We start from the raw sequence: 7397 nt of genomic DNA, 5'->3' as shown, positions 1-7397 counted from the left end.
GTACAGGGAACAAAAGGAAGGAAGATAAGTTAAAACAAAAAATGGTAACCAACACAAATGTATGTACATGTGAGATCAATTTTATTCTGACTTTTCCACAATGATATGGAACACTTACAACATTGCAGCATTATTAAGAGAATGAATAAATAGTTAACATGTCAGAGACTGAGCAGAAACTCAAATTGGAAATGGCAGGTAATTTGCCATGGCCTATTCAGTGGAACCAACAAAAGTATTTGCCTAAAGGAATTTAGGGAACCAACATAAAATGTAAATCAGGATGTTCAAACAGACGAAGGATCCCAATGCACCTGAATGCAAATTCGGTGCCATAACCACTCTGCAATTTTCTCAGTAATTTAACATGTGACCACAAATACAAATGTATAAACTTTTTTATTTCATCCAAGAATATCTCAACATAATACAACAAACATCAATAATTCAAAATATGGGTATACACACAACGTTTAAAGGATCTCTTTAAGGGTGGGACAGGTGGTCAGCCGTGGCCTTGATGAAGGAACCATCCCGGCATTTGCCTCAGCGATCCAGGAAAACCCGAATCAGGACACAGCGAACCCCATCCTCCTGAATATGAGGTCAGTGCTGTTAATAGCTACACTGCCTCATTCGGTTGTTACCTATTATACAATGTTCTCTGATTTACATGAAAATAGATCTTACAACTAGCAAAAATAATGATTAAATATATACACAATTACATATGCAATTACACTTTAACATTTTTCTTTATCACTTTACACAAACAGACCACACAACACTTTGTTCACGGAACTTCAATAAGCCACCAGAGGCTGCTTCAGCAGTTGTTGCATAGATGAGTAGTTATCTGAAACAGAAGAACAGGAAACAAACAGCAGAAATATCCTTGTCTAAAGACACTTTAGAAACAACATAAAAACTTGCAGCAGCTACTTAGCTGACTCACATTAGTAGTAAACATATTCACTTAAGGCATGTCTAGCAATTAATTTAATATGTTCTTCAAACTTCTATATGTATGCTGATAACACTACACTGTAGAGTGTGACCACAATGAAACTAACAATGTAAGGGATATCTTTTACACAAATTTTGGGATGTTAACATCTGAATAGCTGTTCTCTGCAAAACACTGTTTTTTGTAGTTGGAGGGTCCAGCATGTGAATCAAGATACTGAAACTTGTTTAAGAATTACTGAAATTTATCTTTTGATGCAGTTTTAGGTTTGAAGTTAACATTTAAATACCTCAGATAATGACTGACTTTTTCAGTAAACAAAATGTCCATGAAAGCCTCTAATAATAATTCCATGTCCCACAATGTAATTTTATTTTTTAAAGAGTGGAGCCCCTCCACACTGCCACTAGCAAAAGTTCTACAATCACCTCTGCATTGGTTAGTTTTTTATTCAATACAGGTCCATCAGGAGATAGAAAATGGATGAAAAATGTAACAAGAATTGAGATTTTAAGGGCAGAGGGCAAAACATGTCATGGCAAGTACCAAGGGGAAAAAATCCTCCACAGCTGTTGGACACGTACTAAGAGCAGTAGCAGATTTCTTGCTGTCTGCAGCAGATCATGCAAGGGTAGGTCACATTAGTAAGTGGGTACCATTCAGTTTGATACTAGTGTTATAACCACCTGCACATCGGTACAAATGCATGTTGGAGCACATCAGGCTACAGTGGAGAAGGCCAGTTGCACCCTTTCTGTACTCCAACCTACTTACATTTAATGCCTGATTTAATAAAAATTATACTCTTCCATTTCTGGCATCCCTTCTAGAATACAAACTAGCAAAATTACGAGAATTTGTTGTGTTCCACCACAAAGATAGGAAAACTTCCGAGTTTTGCAAATGAAATTTAGTATTGAGCACAAGAGGTTTCACCAATCCACGTTTGGCATTTTCAGTGGTATTCTTTTCGGTCCTATTCAAAGAAACCATTTCTTCTAGTAAACATTTCTCAGCAGGTAACCTATACTGCAAGTCTGCAAAGACTGAAGTGTTATCATTACAATAAAACAATTTCAGTTAACATCTGAGGAAAATAGCAGCATATATTAACAATAATATACAGATTAGTGTTAACACACATGAAACTGATGTCAGTATCATTTTAAGAAACTTGAAATTCAAAATAATTGAATGTCAGAATGGGTGCTTCAGCTAACAATTTTTAAGTAAAGCAGAAAACAAAATGCTACTGTACTTACAACTTTGAGGTGCCACATGCCTTGACACAGGCTACCAATAACCCACAAGTATTTTTGACATCTCATGCCTCATCTACATCTATACTCCGCGAGCCACCTTACGGTGTGTGGCGGAGGGTACTTATTGTACCACTATCTGATCCCCCCTTCCCTGTTCCATTCACGAATTGTGCGTGGAAAGAACGACTGCTTGTAAGTCTCCGTATTTGCTCTAATTTCTCGGATCTTTTCGTTGTGATCATTACGCGAGATATATGTGGGCGGTAGTAATATGTTGCCCATCTCTTCCCGGAATGTGCTCTCTCGTAATTTCGATAATAAACCTCTCCGTATTGCGTAACGCCTTTCTTGAAGTGTCCGCCACTGGAGCTTGTTCAGCATCTCCGTAACGCTCTCGCGCTGACTAAATGTCCCCATGACGAATCGCGCTGCTTTTCGCTGGATCATGTCTATCTCTTCTATTAATCCAACCTGGTAAGGGTCCCATACTGATGAGCAATACTCAAGAATCGGACGAACAAGCGTTTTGTAAGCTACTTCTTTCGTCGATGAGTCACATTTTCTTAGAATTCTTCCTATGAATCTCAACCTGGCGCCTGTTTTTCCCACTATTTGTTTTATGTGATCATTCCACTTCAGATCGCTCCGGATAGTAACTCCTAAGTATTTTACGGTCGTTACCGCTTCCAATGATTTACCACCTATGGCATAATCGTACTGGAATGGATTTCTCACAGGTACTTAACTGGATTGCAATCTGATGATTACTGCTATCAACATGAAAGATAATATAGTTGTATCCAGTGACCAAATTTCAAAGCTGATACTGAAATTAAGTTCTAAGTTACAAATTCCAGTATTTACATATACATCACTGGTAATCCATTCACATGTCATAACATTAAACTCAGTGCAAATGTACCTCCATTTTAAGTGAAAGGTTAAGTTTGCCATTCTATGCAAAACACTATTACCTCATACTTCAAGTTTGCCCCTATAGGACTGTGTAACATTTGCTGCTGCTGGAAGACTATCGGAGCCATAACTGGAACAAAGAGCTCCGAGTTACCACCTGCCAATATAAACAAACTTCAATTCTAAACTGAAGGTGAAATATGTCATATGTATCCAAACCACTACCACATTATTCTTCAAGCTTCTCGCATTATGGCTGTGTGACATCTGCTGCTGCTGCTGACTTCTGGAGCTGTAACAGGAACAAAGAGCTTTGAGTTACCATTTGCCAGTATACTCTTAAGACTGTAACTGTACCTTCATTTTAAGTGAAAGGTGAAATTTGCCAAATGTGTATCCAAACCACTAGTACCTTATTCTTCAAGTTTCTCGTTTTATAACTGTGTGACATCTGCTGCTGGTGACTGACTTCTGGAGCTATAACTGGAACAAAGTGCTCTGACTTACTGATCGACAATATACATTAAACACTTCAACACAAAACCATTAGTACTCTTTTAATTTAGCATAACAAATATATACTATGCCCTACAGTTATCTCCATTTTAAGGGAGAGATCAAATCTGCCAAAAATGTACCCAAACTAGAATTACCTTACTGTTATAATATCCCAAGTATTAAACGGAGACTCATCTGCTGGTGTTGGTGTGCCTCTCGAATCCACTACTGAAACAAACATCGAAGTTAAGAAAAGCATATTTTGGGGTATAAATCACCAGTAATCTCTCATTACATACAATAAATAACACGTACCCTGTAACAAGAAATTCAGGAGTTAGTACTGTTCATATTTAGAAATATAAGTTTTTCAACTTTGGACGCCTTCAGCCATGTTCACCTTTCATTTATAATGATACCAGTTTTAGAAAATATTCTTTCACATGGCACAGAAGTGGCCACTACGTTGAATTTTTCCCTCACCACTTTAGAAATATTTGGGAAAATATATTGATTTTCACACCACCATGCCAGTGGATCCTCACTTCTACTAATAACTGGGCTGTCCATGTACCTTTGTACTTCCACAATAGCAGCTGACTGAGGAGTGCCCTGGGGCTGTGTTGATTTTACAATTGCATCATAGACACCCCATACTGACAAGGGATCAGTGGTGGTTGAAGTTGACACAGTTTCATGGCTCTGGCCTGTGTTTGTCAGTCTTCTGTCACCCATCTTTTGTGCTACTAGTTCAATAAGCTGTTTCTTTGCATTACCTGCTGCAACTCGGTTTTCAAACACAAGAGATATAAAGCGTGGATCTAGTAGAGTGGCTACTCCTATAGACTTGCTCATCTCTACATTGTGGAAACGGTCCTTCAGGCCTTTTATTAATTCTTCAGTGACAGTCCTTGTCACACTGTTAAATGGCCTTTTCAAAAGTTCTGCACACGCTGATGATAATCCCCTTGTCAGAACAATAACCTGAAAATTGGAATAAGTTCAATATAACACAAACAGTACAATATCTCAGAAATGATTATGCCGTAATACCACAGCTAACATTTTAGCAAGAAAAAAGCTGCTTAACTTACTTGGCTGCCAGTAGGATATGACTCAGCACTAAGCTGTGTTGAAACCTGTGCAAATGGCTTCAACACAGAGCTGAGTTCTGAGCAGATGTTCCATTCCTCGTCTGTCAGTTGAGGGGGCTGGAGCAGTTCGCTCCTCTTCCACACTACTGGTGCCAAGGATCACCTCTACAGGAAGGGTTTCACCTACAGAAAAATAGGTTTCATATCAGCATAAGCACAATAGAAATGATGCCACATTTTTGGTGATATATATTACAATGTTTGCGTACAGTATTCTACATGGTACTTGCAGCTTGAACATTTACTTCATACAAGTTGACAACTGACTCAGTTTCAGTAATGACTATAGCTTCAAATTTCTTCTTTAATCCTAGCAACATCAACACATTTTCAATAACTTGTATTGGGGGGAAGGGAGGGTACTGTATTTCCACCCTAGAAAAATATCGTAATTGTTGTTGACATATCATATTTTAAACAAATACTGATGTATAAGTAGGGCCCTGAACTTCAAAATATTCAATATGACTGTCACTGTGGAAAGTCACATGTACTATTAACGTGTCAAATTTTTGGGTTAAGTTTAACGACAAAATTTAAAACATTTATGGAATTCAGTTGAAGACTCCATTAAAAAGAATTATCCTTTTCAAAATTTTAAAATATGAAACAGTATCTAATTCCCCCCCACCGGCATCATCAGGGTTAAAAACAAATGATACACAGGAATGAGCACTGATACAATCCGCTATCCGATTAGTTACTAATAATTGTGAGCAACAGTTCATATATCACCCAGTGGCATTTTATTAGCACTATCGTTATTACACCTGCTACAATAACTTCGAATTAAATAATTAAGTATTCCGGCACCATATGCAACATAATTTAATGTTTGAAAATGTCAAGGCAAACAGGTGCGGTGGTATCGACAGCTTAAGTAGTCACGACAAATGAAAACTTGCGTGTAAAAATGCACAAAGTACCACACTGTATAGCATGCTCTTATCTCTAAAAAATTAATAAAATAAAAAATAAATGATTATGCATGCACTGAAATAACCGTAATTGCAATAAATATATTTTTTTCATTACTCACCCAAATCTAGCTCCGAAGGTCTTTGTGAAGAGAAATTCACAATTAAATGTGATTTCTGAAGCTGTTTCTTTAAATTCGTCGTCGTCGTCGATTTGTACGATAATTTCTTACCGCACAAAGTACATTTCGCAAACTCTCGATCAAGAGTTTCGAAATATGACCACATTTCGCTTGTCCTCGACCTCTAGATGTTGGCAACTATTGGTAGTAATAGCAACAACACAAAAGAAAAATAAGAACGCGGAACGAAAGTCAATACCCTCTAACGCAACCAAAGGCCGGAAAGAGAGTGACACCTGTTCCAGAACACCAAGAACTGCAGAGAAATGAGACAATAGATTCCCATTATTTGCCAACCCCTCTCCCCGATGGCCCACCGTACGAAAATATTTGTTCGCTCCAGTTACTATCCTCTCTGCAAATATCACCGGGATCTATGACCTTTAACTGAAGTCACTAGAGATGGGCGATCCGCTCCTGAACTGTTTTATAGAGTTGAATCTTTCAAAGGAGTGAACAATCAGTGATTCAGAAAAAAAGAACGGTAGCTCCCAACGTTTCACACAGCAGAGAGAGAGAGAGAGAGAGAGAGAGAGAGAGAGAGAGAGAGAGTCGGAGCAGGTCAGCGGGGCCTCTGCTGGTCAGAGCACACTGCACGCCACACAACACAGCCGGCGCCGGCCTCTGCCCTGCTTCTGCCTTGGCTGCCTGCATTGTGCAGTGCCCCATTGGATTTTGTGTTTCACATATGCCGTGCCGTCTCTGTGCTTCCTCTGCCGCATGCAGTGTTTGGCGCACCTTAGCATCGCACTCCATCGGCGATCGTTTCAGTCGCACGTCCTGCCCTCTGGGCGGTTGATGTGAGCAACAAGACAGAGAGCCTCCTAGCGGAGAACATAAGAACTACTTGCAACAACCTGCTCCCAAGAGAACGGACGATTTGTCTCGGAGCGGGTGAGTGGTGGCCGTTCACCGCTTCCCCCACCTTCGGAACTCGCCCGCTCAACGCTCTCCCCACCGTTCTCGACTCTAGCCAGAGCGTTGAGCAAAGCAACTCAGGTGTCACTCTGCTCTCTGCGGTCTTAGCTCACGCAGCAATACAGCTCACGGCTCGACCAGCTTTACTCAGCGCCTCTGCATCGGAGTTCATCTATTCTGGATATTGTTCTTCGTACTAATACCGATATGTATAATTATGTTATGTATACATCATTTGTTTTTATTTTATTTTTATTTTATTTTTATTTGTTTAAACTGATCAGATGAGGTTCCTGACGACTCCTCTTATTATAGGATTTTTTATTATGGACACTCGAATTTACACTTTAATTACGAGCGAACCAATAAACGTATCGCAAAATGTGATACACCAATATTTTACTTGTTTTATTCTGCATAAGGCTATATGCAGCACTTTGGTCTTACAGTCAAATTTATATTTTTCTTCTAATTGTAGTACGGATTTTGCGATTTTGAGCGTCTTCGGAAGGAAATGTTCACTTTAAAAATATATGGCTTGGGACGTATTTCTACGAGGTTAATGAAATTTTAATACGTTATAG

At 39.0% G+C, this 7397-nt stretch overlaps 1 long non-coding RNA gene across 1 annotated transcript; it reads right to left on the bottom strand.

Annotated features, from left to right (window-relative positions):
- Positions 1 to 3556: 3556 nt before the first annotated feature.
- On the bottom strand, positions 3557 to 4064 carry LOC126426678 (uncharacterized). Its single transcript, XR_007576385.1, has 3 exons — positions 3958 to 4064; positions 3798 to 3870; positions 3557 to 3627 (listed from the first exon to the last, which is right to left on the bottom strand). It is a non-coding gene; the product is annotated as an uncharacterized LOC126426678 (long non-coding RNA).
- Between the last annotated feature and the right edge of the window lie 3333 nt (positions 4065 to 7397).

Source organism: Schistocerca serialis, chromosome 11 (genome assembly GCF_023864345.2).
Source record: "Schistocerca serialis cubense isolate TAMUIC-IGC-003099 chromosome 11, iqSchSeri2.2, whole genome shotgun sequence".
NCBI classification, from domain to species: Eukaryota; Metazoa; Arthropoda; class Insecta; order Orthoptera; family Acrididae; genus Schistocerca; species Schistocerca serialis.
This window is presented reverse-complemented; position numbering and strand designations above follow the sequence as displayed.